The sequence below is a fragment of the Thalia democratica genome, chromosome 1 (genome assembly GCF_965202585.1).
Source record: "Thalia democratica chromosome 1, ktThaDemo2.hap1.1, whole genome shotgun sequence".
Taxonomy (NCBI): domain Eukaryota; kingdom Metazoa; phylum Chordata; class Thaliacea; order Salpida; family Salpidae; genus Thalia; species Thalia democratica.
The window spans coordinates 103,322,285-103,338,232 of NC_139165.1; positions in this window are offsets into that span (position 1 = coordinate 103,322,285).

The following is a 15,948-nucleotide window of genomic DNA, read 5'->3' on the forward strand; positions in this document are numbered from 1 at the left end:
CAGCAACAAAGTTGTACTCTCAAACAGATGTATTTCGCTCATCCTGTGCAAAAATCAATATCAAAGCTGTACAAGAGAGAGATTAAAGGAGAGACCCCAATGCTTAATGATTAATTTGCTTCAGATTTTAAATAAACCAAAAATTAAAATTTTTTAAAGTGAGCTTAAACCTTCTTTCTTAGAATTAAAGAAGCATTAGCATCTTACTGTATTCAACAAGAAAGAGCTGTTCTCATTTTGTGATTGCTGAAATCTTATATGCAGACAAAACTTAATTAAACTACAACAACAAGGTGCTAGACAAGCCTGAATTTGACAATAGATAAATTTTAAATACATTTAGTTATGTATCAAAAACATCAACATTTTATGTAATGGTTTGATACTTTATTATGACATAAACTTTACTGCATATATTTTAAAGCCTTTATAAGTATAAGTAAATATTAAAACTATTAATGTTTTATACTTAAACATTACAGTGCTTATCAGTGCACTTTTTAGTACTTTTTGTTGCATGATTTTTGTCTTTTTTGAAAATGCAGAATGATTTGATACTTAATTGTGAGCTTCAAAAATTTTAGTCAAACTAATCTTAAAATTTATACAAACATAGGTAAACAAGTTAAAAGTATTTGTTTTCAACACTAAATCAAGAATAAAGTCTTTTCAGCCTTAAAAATCCAACCTTAAAAACAAAAATAGTATCATAAAAATGTGAGTTTTTGAAAATCTTTTATGCTTACAATTTTCAATGTTTTTAAACAAAAAACATGTTCAACTGTTTTGATTTCTTGGTAGATTATGGATAAATACGTTATTTCAAATAAAAACAGTAGGAAAAGTATTTTATTTATTATTAAAACTTAACTATTTTTTCAACAACCTTCTTCTATTGAGCATAAGCCTCTTTTCAAAAATAATTTACTTTTACAATTTTCTGTGTTTTTAAACAAAAAAAACATGTTAAACTGTTTTAATCGGTTTCTAAGTTATGAATAAAAACTTTATTTTAAACATAAAAGTTAAGAAAAGTATTTTTTAACTTTAATACTAGACTATTTTTTTCTTGATTACTTTCTTCTATTGAGCATAAGTCAGTTTTGCCCGATTTTTCTTTTTAAATTTTTATTAGTAATTTTGATTTTTTATTTATTTCATTTTTACTATCACTGTTTCCCTAAGCATTACCCTTGATTGGTATTATTTTTTTCTTTAATCAACAATTTGTTTTAGTTACAATTTGTTTTTTATTTTTACAATCAATGTTACCCCTTACCTTTACCTTAACTTTTTGATTTATTTTTTGTCATTATTTAAAATCATTTTAAAAAGTTGGATTTAAGGATTTGAGTATGTGAAGTTAAAATATTAGAAATAGTTGTAAAAATTTGCACGTTTAAGGATGGATTTTAAAGGCTGAAAAAACTTTGGTAAGGTGACCACTGGTTCTTTACACATTTTTTCAAATTTTTTAAAATTTTTTTACACATTTTTCAAAATACTTTCTTGTTTTATTTTATTAGAAAACTAAAGTTTTTATTTTGACTTTTTATTAAATATAAAATTAGTTATTTTACATGTTATATTACATTGTTAAAATTCTAGGCTTTTCCAGATTTTTCCAAAACTATCAAATTTAAGGTATTTTTGCCTAAATATTAAATATAGAGGATTCAGGTTGAATGACCACCATATCTTATATTGATCAAAAATCAGCTTAAACTGTGCAATTCCAACACTCAGAGGACTGAAAACATGTTAATTGTTAATTTCAACCAGAAACTAGAATCTGTCTTTGGGCTGAACTTTCTGTGATCTGATCAAGTTGGAGTCCTAATGATGGCTTATAAAACTTTTTGAGTTAAAGGTTACAAGATCAAAACCAATGGTTGACACATAAACAAAAAAAATGTAAAAAACTGAAAAATATGTTTTATATTCTGTTAAACAGAATTTAAAGTCAATGCAGCAAGTACGTTGATGAAATTTGGCCCCTGCCTTGTTTTTTTGAAAAAGCACTTCAAAAATGATGTCACCTTTCAATCAAGTTGGTGTTACCAAAACTCAAAAAAAAAAGCATTTTGCATAGAAAAATCATGCAGTTTTTAAGCAAGGAATTGTGACTTATTTCATTGCTCAATCTTTACTTAGTTAACTGAAGTGTTTGCTTATAAGTTGAAAACTGAGGCTTGTCGCCCACAACTGAGAGATTTTTGTTCTATAGTTAAAGGTTAAAAGAAAAAAAAAAATGAAAATCCAGGAAGTTGGAAACCCTGTATAGCACTACCTTTTATTTCAAGACTAATATCAATGCTAGCAGCAACAGGTTTATAATAAATACATCAATTTTTTTTTGAAATATTAACTATTTTACTTATTTGAAGTTAAATTAAAGTTACATGAGTATATAATTTTCATCTTTTGAATAGGCTAACATAGCTCAAAACGTTTGTAAGATGAGTGGTGTGTAACTTGCTAAAAAACGTCTTGGATTATATTAACTGCAGCTATAACCATTTTCCTTGTAATTTAATTTCTATTTTTTTCAAAGTTTTCATTGTAATCATTTTAGCATTATCTAAAGACATTGATTACCAAATTTGTTTTCTTTAATTAGGGAAACTTTTGAATATTTTCATTTTGTAGAGACCGCATTGAGCAGAGCTTATCTAGTGTCTACTTGAGTTTGTTTTCGAAGATTAATATTATAAGAATAATTTTTCACTCTAATTTATTAGTTTTTTTTTTAAACAAAGTATAAAAAACAAGTTTCTGTTGCATAATATCACTAATAAGTATATCTTTTTGTCAAAATACTTAGTTTTATTTCTACACGATAAGAAGTTTATAAAGGTGAAAAAGTAGTTAAAGACAGACAAAACATAAAATCCTGAATAAATTAATTTGAATAAAATTGTTTTAATAAGTTTAAAAAACAGTTAATTCTAGCTGTAATCAGACAATTTTGTTTTTGGTATTGTTAAAATATCAAAACAATGTTTTTTTAATCATTATAAATATGTGCTTAAAATTGAAGTAAGTTATCTGTATTGTTTTTATTATTAATATTATATTCTCCTTGAGTATACAAACAAGCTAATCGAAATAATAAAGAAAACAGATGATAGCGAGCCACATATGTAAGTTACAAGAAAACTTTTTGGTTTCGCTCTCACGTGTCCGGTCGAGTCTGAAAAAAAAATATAAATCTAACTTTAGTAAGTTTTTTAAACATAAATATTTAGCAAACAATTTAACAAAAATATTAATTTATATATTTTTTTTACATCAGAACTTCTTAACAAAAATTTTTGTTTAAGTTGTAAAAATGACTTTATATGAAAGTCCTAAAAACAACGAAAAAAGTTAAACTGCTTACGATATGTTTTTTCGTTGTGAATGCTTTTGCAATGGTAAAATCTTTCCTTGAGGTCAGCTAATAAAGTATATTGCAGGCATACTTCATGATAATCTGGACAATGAAGCTTCTTTGTTTCGTCCATGCAATAATCTATAACATTAAAAAAATAACTATAAATGTGTTTATTGTATTAGTAAATCTAGTTTGAAAAAAAAATATTGTGTACAATTCTAAAGCTTCTAATTATGTCCGCTTATCAAAAAAAAAAGTAAAAGAAAGACTAAGAAAATAAACTGCTTTGTTTTAAAATTGGAGTTTATTGAACAAAAAAACGCTAAAAATATTTGTATACTTTTTACCGCCTTGTTCAGGTTACAATTATTTGAAATGTAAATTTTGTTTATGGAATTTAAAATAAGAAATAAAGTTGATACTAGTAAAGTTTTTTTGTAAACTTAGTAAACTCATTAGACATTTCACTAAGTGAAAACTGAAAGAATAATAAAATACTTTTAAATTAATTTCTAAACTTAAGTTACTTTTATAAACTTTTTCTAATTTAGATGTCACAAAATAACGACATAATACAAACCTTTAATAGTACTTATTTTTTAAAACTTGGGTTGAACAAAATCGTATTAAAAGCTGTTTAAATATAAACAGCTTGACTTAATTTAATCAATGTGTTTATAAATTCTTTTCGGCAAAAAAATTTCTTATAAGATTATCTGTAAAAATTTAAATCAAACCTTTTTGTACTTTTTCGAAACAGTAATAATCGTTTCTGTCTTCCACAAATCTGCAGACACTCTCCCCATCATCACATTTTTTACCTTGCTGCTTCTTCTTGCATTTTACAGCTGTTTTGAATTCAGTTATAGTTTAGTTGTACTAAATAAAAGTTTAAGAGTTCTGCATCTTTTCAAAACTAACTGTTGTGAGCTTAGCAGTGAGTTTTATTATTTATAACAAGTGTTTACAAACATTATCTAAAAGTTGATCTTACTTTTTAAAAAACTAGTGTATACAAAAGTCATTGAAATACTTATTAGCAATAACTTCTTTATTTTTTAAAACAAAACAGAAATTAAATTCAATGATTAAGTAATAAAACCTTGTAAAAACAAAAACTTACTTTTCTCACAATAAGTCCCAGCATAACCGTCCCTGCAGTTACATTGACAAAACGGGTCATTATTGGTCACATTCGCAATCCCCTCGTTCCAACATCTTCTGTATATCGAAAAAAAATAAGAACCTGGATCGCACGGACCTTAAAAAAATAAAATTATAAAACTATTTTTGAATCGCCTTTTAAAATTCTGATTTTTTTTTTAAGTTTGAAAAATAATTATTTTACCTAAATAAAAAAATATATATGCTTCTAAAATACTAATTTACAAGCCTAGAACTACCCTTAATTATCATATAATTGTTAATAATACATTTTAAATATTTCAATTTTTGTAGTAAATCCTTACAGTCTTCACAATAGCAAAGCTTTCACAAACTAGAAGATACTTTATTTACATTAGATCAAAAGACTAAAGCAAAACAAAAGTACCCTATGTTTTTTTTTTACTTTGTTAATTATTACCATTTTTTCACCTTTCTTTTATTTGTTGTATACCATAAAAAGTTTATTCAAAATTAAACATATTTGCAAAAATATTAAAATGTTTAAAATTCATTACTTAGTTGACAATTTTCCCCGTGTCTCCCACCATTACAATCACAACCAGCTTCATAGTTCCCATCAACCATTTTCTTCACACAGTGCTGACCCATTGGACAGTTGTTGTTTGCACAAACATCTGTAAACAAATTTTTAAATATTTGTGCAAAAGTATATTTTTATTTTATTTATATTATTATTTTTTATTTTACTTTGTATTACTATTTTGTTTCGTTTAAAAAGTTATTTATATTGAACGTTGTCGTTTTATTAAAAAAATTGCATAATGCTGATCCGTCGGACAATAGTTGTTTGCGCAAATATCTAAAAACAAATTGCTTAATATTATATTATTATTTTCTTTTAATAAACCATTTTTATCACATAATGGTGCCAACGTGGAAACTTATAATTTCACAAATTTCTATCAACATTTAACAGTCTGTTGATGTTAATATATATTTTTTTTCTCATGAAATCACTCTCTTTCTGTGAATCTAATTACTTGGACACAGCAAGTTTGCGCAAATATTTGAAATGATAAATTACACTGCTTAGGTAGCTGCTGTAGGTTTAACTTGTAAATTAATACAATTAATTCACAAGTTAAGATGTTATCCACCTAAACAGTTTTTATTTGAAAAAACACCAAAAAGTAAACATCATATTAAATGTAAATGTTGAATAACATACTTAAACAAACTTGTAGTTGTATTAAACTAAATAAATTAATAATGTTGTATAGTTTTTAATAAAAATATTTTTTAAACAAAGAAACACATTTAATAAAACTAACAAACAAAGGTATATATTTTATAAAACTGTTATTGTTTACCAAAGAGCTTCTAACTTAAGTTTTAGTAAATAGTGTAATTTTTTGAAATAGTTAAAATTTACAACATATTTGAGAGACTTTTTTTTTTTGATCACAAAACAGTACATTTATAAAAATAAAATACTTTTAACAAACGAGTTTAAAAAAAAGTGTTTTGTAGTACTACTTAGATAATTTTCCTATGCAAATTGTCTATTTAACTGTTAGAGTGCAGTTAAATTTTTTCTGGTAAAATCGGTTTTTTCTCATCAAAACCAGTTTTAAACAAAAAAGTAAACTAGCTCATTTGTTATTTATTAAGTACACTTAACACTTAGTAAAATGAGCAATACTTTATAATCAACAAAAATAATTTTGTTGTACTAATTTTTCCTATAATTAAAATTCAAGTTTAATAATTCGACAAATTTACTCAAACCTTTTTCGCATCTTTCACCAACATAAGTATCATCGCAAACGCATCTGTGAAAAGGGTATACAGATTTCGGGTGGCAAACTCCCCTGTTGTTACAAACGTTTTCTTGTAGACATGTTCCTAAAATGGTAGATATGTCTTGTCAAACGTCATTAAAAGTAGTTACCAGGTCAGAAATTTTAATGTAATTTACTGGTGTAACTTTTAAGTTGTTTCTAAGTTTTAAATCATTTTTATGTGTTTGTCTACATTAAAAGTTTGTATTTAGTTTATTTAGTAGCTTTTGGATTGAAATTATAAAAATTGAATCATTAATAAAAACTATCTTGTTGCATTTTATAAGTTAAACCTACATGTAAACGGTTGGTACAACTATGAACCAAAATTTATTGCATTTAAACTAACTAAACGAGATATATAAACTCATTTGAACTTTTTTATATACTAGTTTCGTTCAAAACCATTAACATTTTAAATAAAAAGTATTTATAACAAGCTTGTAAAAAAGCTTGTTTACTAGTTTGAAAATTAGAAATAAAAAAGTTCATTTTAAAGCACTGCTATTAAAACAAAAATATTAAGGTATGCTTAATTTTTGTAAAACAGAATCTTACGCTCTCCTTTGCTTTTATCCGCTGTTGATTCATCAACGATTGACCTAAAATGTAAAAAAATATTATTTTGATGTTATTAATCGACTTAGCATGCCTTACTTTGTAAACATAATAAATGAATACTACTAACCAACTTAGAATAATAAGAAGCAAAGAAACCGTTTTATAGTTTGTATACATGAACAGTGTTTAGTAATTAAAAAACAGCAAAGATACCTGAAGTCCTAAAACGTTTTAAATAAAATATTTAGTCGCATGAAAATACTGTATAAGAAATATCAGCAGCTAAAAAAAATAATAATTTTTGCTACTATTTTCAACACAAAAAGCTTTATTTAAACAATTTAAACGTTATAAATTAAATTAAGTACAAAAAAACTTTTTAAAGATAAATTAGTATTGACAAAAAATAGTATCTGCATAAATGCAATAATACTTTGCACAATGCAATATAAGATAGTTAATTTTATTATTAAAAATAATAACATAAAAGCTTATTTAAAGAGTTAATCTATAATTTTTTATCACTGTACATATGACTGTAAATAAAAATAAAAATAAACAATTTCAATTACTTAATTTATATTGAAAATATTATAAAAAATTTACAGTTTTTAAGTTAGTTAAAATTTAGATTAAAGTTTTTTACATATTTGTAATTTTGAAATTAGTTTCACTTTAAATTTTCAGTTCTCTAACACATTTGTATTAAAAAAAAGTTTAAAACAAAATACACATGTTAGTAACAGTTAACAGTGTTACTTTTACAAAGCAAGAAGTACTAAAAATATTTAAAACATATGCTTTACTTGTTCGTATTTTTATACATAAGTTTTGTTATTGTAAAATGTTTTTGCTTGAAAAATGTGTTAATTTTAATGTATTCTAATAAAGTATTTTTTTTTTCAAATTTCACAAAAAATTGACAAGCTAACAGGATTTTTGTTGAATATATAATCAAAGATGAATTATAATATACAATACACTGATGTTTCAAACTTAACCGTTTTAATTAAAATACTTAACTTTTCTAATTAAACACTTACTTTAGTGCTTCTAGATATCAATAAAAAGCTTTTGAATTAAACACAAAGTTTACAAAGTTTTTAAGATATTTAAAAAGAATATTTAATAAGTTTTAAAATTTTGATAAGTATTTGAGTTAATTTAAGGTGCACGTAAAAACATGTATTGTTATTTTTCAATTTGTATTCCCTGCTTATGATAACTTATAATACTCATACATCTAGCTTTACTTAACTATTTGGCAACGTTTATAACTAGTAATAACGTACAGTAGTAAACAAGTTGCTAGTTTTAATAAAACTAAAATAAAACAGAAGCGTATTCAAATGTGTTAATGTGGTGAGCTACTCTTTATATATGCTAATGCTTTATGTTTATTTTCTGTTTAATACTTGAGTTTTTAAGGTGAAATGTATTTTATAGTTTGGTTTAGAAAAGAATCAGTTGCATTTAATGAATGTTGCTGATCATAATTAAATAAATTGTAAACAAATACCTACTTACGTAAAAAAAAGTTAGAAAACAAAGTGTAAATTTTTATTTTTTCTTATTTTCTAAATTAGTAAATACCAGTTAATAATTCAAAGTTATTAAATAATTAAAAACGTGAAAAGGGTTTATTCATTTTATTGTATTAATACTAAAGGTAAATAAACGTTTGTTTAAACGTATTAAAAGTTAATTGTGTTGGATGGCCTAGATCAAGCTAGGTTCAATTTAACAAATTTGTGGTAGTCACTTGAATTTGTAGTGTAATTAAAGTTTAGTTTTAAGTTTAGCTGGTTAAAAACAACTTTAGAGGCGTTTTAATAAGTAAATATGGTACTTAAATTTTTAGATGATTAATTAAAATTATCTAAGTGTTAGGTAAAAAAGATAACTTAATAAAACAATATGTGATTAATTATTATAACTCTTTTTGGATGGTATTTATATAATGTTATTTGAAATATAAATTATCAAAATTTTTTACTAACTGATAGATTAATTTTTTTTTATTTAATAGTGCAAACAGTATTGGTTTATGCACTTATAAAAACTTTAATTTTACTTCATTAAGTAATTTGAAAAACTGAAAAAAGGATACTATAAAAATAAGTTCATTTAAAAAGATATTATTAAATATCTCTAAATAAACCGTTATTGTTATTATTATACGCAGTAAATATGTATGAAAAAAAAACATCGATAAACTTATAGTTGACACTAATATTTTAAAATTAAAGCATTTTAATGTATCAAATTTTTGCAGGAAATTTTTAAACATTAATTTGTATCGTATTAAATTTTTACTTCAGTATTTTTCCGAAAACTAGTGAAACTAAAAGTATAATTAAGTATTTCTATGAAAAATATTTTTGAAAATAGTTTTAAGAGTTCTAAAGTCTTTTAAATTAGTGTAACTTTCAAAATAGTTTTATAGCTTTTCTTTTCAAAAGCGATTGATAAGTGCATTATTTCTGCAAATGTCTACAGTAACGTAAAAGAGTTTTTGGTTTTATTAAAACTAAAATGCAATAAGAACAAATAAAACAGTTTTTCGTAACTATTAATGTTTGTTTAATTACCAATTATTTAGTTTTTGTTGTTTTATCGGCTTTTTAAAGCAAATTTATACAACTTTGCTTGAGATTTGAATTTCGAAAGAAAATCTCATTTGTAAAATTTTTATAACTATAAACTAAATTTACCATTTAGTTAAGAAAGAAACAATGAACAACCAAAAATGAAATAAATGCGTTCAAATTATGGATATTAAAAATTATCTACACACAACTTGATTTATTATGAAAATAATAAGTTACTGAAAATAAATCAAACTGAAACTTTAGACAACGTTACTATTAAAAACGATTTTAGTTGTATTTTACTTGATATACGAATCTAAAGCTCTAAAATGTAGTTAAAACAACAATAAATATCATGTATTTATGTATTAATCAATTTAAACTGTAAGTAATTCAAAGCTACGTCTTTGTATTTTTAAAATATGTTTTTTGAGTTAATAAATTACTGAAAAACTGTGTTTGTAAAAGTTTGCTAATTTATTGTTTATGAGGATCATTATTTAATTTGATTTAATTTTAGTAGAATATTAAAAAGTTTTTATACTAATCAAACTGTTTTTTTATTTCAAGTAAACACAAAATAAACGTCTAATTAAACGTTATTAAACTTTTTTGTATTGGATGGCTTAGACCATGCAAGATTTTAGTTAAAATTTTTTAAACAAACTTCAATTAAATTTAAAAACTTTTTAAAAAAGCTTAAATTTGTAAAAATTCATCAGAGGCGTTCACATATGTAAGTCAAAATACCATTTTACAGAAAAGTTTACTTATGTTCAAGAATTAGTATATAACAAAAAATAACAAAGTTATAACAGATTTAAATAGTTTCTTATATGCTTTTAAAAAAGTAATTACATATATACCAAAAACTTAAAAAAAGTAGTTTGTAACTAGTAAAAGTGTTAAAAATGGTTTAAATAAGTTTTTAAATACTTGCAAGTAACAACTTTTGTTATCAGAAAATTTTAATAAATAACTTTTTATTGAAATAAAAACATGACACAGCATGAATATAAAAAACTTTAAAGAAAATGTTAATAAACGTTTAAAAACAATTTTTGATTCATATTCGTAAGTACAGAATAATATATCAATAATAATAAACAAAAACAGTGGTTTAAGTAGAAAATCGGTTTTTTGAAGCATTAAAAAGCTAACATATTAATTACTTGTTGAAGAAAATACACAATTCTTTAGTTTAAAAATCAAAATATTTTTTATGATTTATTTAAGGGTATTATTTTTTTTATAATTAAGAAAATATTGTTACAAAAAGTATATACTACTACTTTGTTACAGATTTTTTTGTATAAACTTTAAAAACAAAGAAATATATATTTTTATTAGTTGGTGAAATTTTTAAAACAAAGTATGCGATTAAAACTGGTGAAGTAGAAATGGTATAAACTTTAATTTTTAATTAAATTTAAACCTATATACATAAATACAAACAAGTACGTCGAATTTTAAAAGCTTTTAGTTTCATTAAAACTAAAACAAAGTAGCAGCAGTAAAAACATTTTTGCGATTTTTCGCTGAACTTTATAATGTTTAAAATGTATTTCATTAAACACTTTTCGGTTTATCAATGTTCTTCAAGAACGAAAATATTATTTGAAATAAAATTAAGTATTGTTAAAAAAAAAATATTTCAAGTTAATGTAAAACTTACGTTTCGGTTGAAAAACGATAACAAGTTTTCAAATTAAATTATTCGCAAAAATAAAGTAAAAACTTAAATAAATACAAAATAAACAAAAAGTTGGTTGCAATAAGTAAAATAAACAAGCAAGTTTTATAATACAATAACTTTAAACTGAATGTCATACAGTATTGATAAATTACAAAAAAATTGCTGTCTGATTTAATAAGTTTACCAGTTTCTTTTAATTAAAACTTAGTTTGTTATTGCGTACTTACTTAACTTTATACAACTGTACTTTATTATGATAAAGTTCTTTTTTATTATGTTAAAATTTATATAAGCAAAAGTTTTAAAAACGAATCTAAAAGTTTTACAAAATGACTACCACTTCAAATGATATAACTCGCAAATTAAAATAGTTATTTTTATAAAAAGCATAAGTAGGTTTAAACATTTAAAATTTGTTTACATAAAAAACACATTAAAGGCGTTTGAGAATGTAAGAAAAAAAATTATTACAGTTAAATTAGCTAATGTTGTAAAGTAACATGTAAACATATTAATTAAATTTTTAGTATATTGTTACTTTTTATAAGGTTTTTATCAAACGTTCATACAAAGTGAATAAAACCGAAAGCTGTCTAAACAAATAGAAATAAATCATTATTGCAAACATGAATAAAACATGCAAACAATAGTAGTTTATGCCACTAGAAAAAAAAACTTTATAACTACTTTTAAAAGTTAAATAACTTTCTTAAAATGTGATAACCTGAAACTAAAATATTATTTAATTTTTTATTATAGCTCTAATGTTATTTCTACCATAGAACAGTAAGTAAACAATTAAAAGTAGAATCTAACAACGAAGTTTAAATATGTAAAGAATCAAACTATTAAAAGTTTGTAGTAAGTATGTAAAAAACTATTAAAAAAAACAAATTTAAAATCTGTTAACACTTTAAATAATTGATAAGTTGTTTAGTTTAAATAAACTTTTGAAGTTTAACCAATTTAGTTTACTTATAAGTGATTTAAACTTAAACTGCATACCCATAAAAAACAAAACGATTTCGTTAAAAATTATTAAAGTTTTATGAACTAAAAAAAAAGTTACAGCTAAGTAAAGTAAACTTATACAAGTTTTTTAACATACCTATATATAAATAAATAAATATATATTTATATATATAGACAAAAGCTTTAAATGTGTAAATATTGTAGATAAGTTTTTAATTAAACCCTGTAAAAATATGTTAGACTTCTACAACGATTTAACTAATGATTAAATTTGCGTATAAAATTAGCTTTTGTTTTCTGCTTACTTTAGTAAAATACTGGCAAAGAAACAATAATAAGTTTTTTAGTAAATAAATTTCTATGTTTAAGTTTTGCTATTTAAAACACTGCTTCAAAAAAAAAAAAATTTTCACTTAAAAAAAAATACTATAACGTTTAAAAAAGTTAATAACATTTTTTTATTAGCTAAAAAATAAAAACAAATTAGCATCTTTGTTATATTTTAATTACTACTATCTTAACTGTTAATTGTTTTGATAGTGTAAAAGTATTAAACAAAAAGTGAAACTTTAAGTCTTAAAAAAGTTGGAAAAAAAAATAAAAGTAAGCGTTTCAAAAACGCGTTCAAAATTTGATAATTTAGACGGTTACGACCAAATAAAAGGTTAAATAGTTATCAAAAACAAACTCAGTTCAAATTTATAGAAGAAACAAACTTTTAAATTTAAACTGTTATAAACAAAAAAAAAACCATTAGAGGCGTCTATTTGATTTTGTTAAATAGATAGATATACTGAATTTATAAAAGTAAATATTTTAAGTTTTCTTGTTACAAGTTAAGCAGTAAACTTAGCTTAAAAAGTTTTAATTTTTTTTACTTACTTTTATTTTAAAATGTTTGGCATGCACAACAATACCAAGTAAAATCATTAATAAAGTTATCACTGCGAGATTAAAGATTTGTATTATGAAGTTAAATTCTATTCGTTTCAAATTTACAGTGTAAATGAAGAAATGTCTATGCATTGAAATAATAATAAAAGTAGCTTAGACGTGTATTGTATTTTATTTAATAATATAGTAATATTTACTAATAGAGTATGAATGATTTAAATTTAACCATGTTAAATATTTATCTAGTTAATTTTCATACGTTATAGTTTATTACTGTTCACAAGAAAATAACGTTTAATTTAAAAAAGCGTTTTTTGTTTTACCAAAACTAAAATACAGATGCAAATAGAGTAAAGTTTCCAATTTAGAAAATTTTTGTTATATATTTGCGATATAACTCTAAATGTGTTTTATTCGTGTTAATTTTTTAATATCACTTTAAGTGCAAACATCATTATGTATTTTACTACACAAAAATTTGATCACATTAAGTTGAAGTCTATTATGCTTAAAACAGCTGTTTGTATTTAAATTATTTAAAAAAAATCTTACATTAATAAAAAAAAAAACTAAATAACTAACGCTAAAAAATGCGAACTTAAGTTTAAATTAGTTTAAGTCGTAGAAAGTTTTATTTAATTTTAGCTTAGTTTAAACTTCATAAAGTAACTTAACTAATAAAAGTTCATTTAATAAAACTTTTAAACAATACTAAGTAAAAAAAAATTAGAGATATTAAGTTAAGAGTGCATTAAAATTTTAAAATTAAAGCAGACTGAATATAAACTATTTATTAAATTTATACAATTATTTTATAAATTAAACTTATAACTATTTTTTATATGTTCGGAAAACTGTTATATCATGCCACCATAAAATACAAACTTTAATAATATTCTTTATTTAAACGTACTGAGTAAATAAGTAAGTAAACGTTTAAAAAAACGCATTTAAAGTTTATTGTCTTAGACGGATTAGACTAAGCCAGATTTAATTTACACCTTATCGAAAACTTATTTTCATTTATAGTAAGAGTAGAGACAAATGTTTTTGATTTAAAAATAAATAAACACTCTAGGGGTGTTATGTTTAAAAATAGAAAGTGGTAATGTAGATGTAGAATGTTAGTTTAATAAACGCTAAGTTTTTTTAGATTTCTTATTAAAAACCAGTTAACAAAAGTTTAATTGCATTGCAAAAACCATGATTAATAACACGAATTAAAATATGAATATATATAGTTTATTTAATTTGAGTTAAAAGTACATGCATAAGGTATTTCTTAGAACATCTATAGAATTTTTTTAAACATTTTCACGTCAGTTTAATTATTTATTTAACATTAATAACTCAACTTGAATACTACTTAAACAGGCTTTAATGAATAACTAAGTTAAAGTAATTCACTAAACAGATATATTTAATATTATAAACTAAAAATTATATAATTTATAATAATATTAATAAACTAAAATGACGCTAAACTAGATTTTGTTTTTACTAAAAGTAAAAGTTTGTTATCTAACTTTTTAGCTTGAGGTGAATAAGATAATATCAGTATTTTTTAAGTGTCTTGTAACGTTTAGAAAAACAAAATAGTGAATAAGTAAACTTTTCAGCAAATGCGTATAATTTTCTTTTTTAATTTTGATTATCGTTACCAACTAAAAGTACTCTATAAATATTTAAACTTTAAGAATTAAAACTTAGAAACAGGGTTTAGTTGTTTATATTTTTAACATAATAAAAATGTCAGTGTCGTGTTGAAACAAAAATAAGTTATTTTTTTATCAACTGTTGTTTTAAGTTAAAATGTAATGATACTTAAGTTCTAAAAGTTTTCCTGAAAAACATGTTTTACTTGTTAAAGATTAGGCTTGTAAGACTAATTTCAATCCTTTTCCACTGCTTCTCAAGTTATCAAAATGATGATATAAAAAGTAACTAGCTAGACTATAACATCCATAGTAGTTGTGAAGTATTTCTGTTTTGCTAAATTACTATACATTATATTTAAAAAAAAAAACAAGTTTGTTTTAACTAATACTTTGTTTGTGGTCGCGTACTTATTTAACTTTACACAGCTGTATTTTATTGTGATAAAGTTGTTTCTTATTATATTAAGATAAAAAAGCAAACGTTTAAATAAACGAATTCAAAAGTTTTACTTTCCATTGAAGTAACTGAAATCTGTAAATTTAAAAAATAACTTTCTATTTAAAAGTAAAATTGCTTACAATACTAAAATTTCTTTGCAAAAAAAAAAAAATACTGTAGAGGCGTTTTAGTAGAAAATACTGATTTACACAAACAATCTTACTAAATTTGTAGAAATAATATGTGAAATCATAATTTTATAAACAATAGATTGTAACATTTTAAAAGACTCATATCTAACATTCGTACGAAGCAACTGAATTCAAACTTGCAAAGTTGATTGTTTTACTCCGAAATTTATGCTAAGATATTCTACCGAGAAAATTTATTAACAAATAAGTATGTCAATGTTCACTTATCTATTAAAATTAATTCCTTTCGTTAAAATGTGTTTTAATTACAAAATAAGTAAATTTTAGTTTAGTTTTTGCAAAACTAACCTACAAGTGCATTAGAAAACAAAAATTTTCTCGTACGTCTCTTTATTTCTAATGTTAGTAATGTATCGGTATAATTTTATTTGTTTGCGCTAACAAGCCATGTAAAAATAGTTTGTAAGTTATTTATGAAAAGTATTTAAGCGTGATTGATTACTAAAAGTCTTAAAGTACTACGCTTTGTAAAAATTGCAATATTTACTCTTGTACTTCCTATTTTTCTCCTTAAAAACTACTTAAAATTAAAAAGTTAATTTATGTTTAATGATATTAATTTGATATATAATTTAAAAAT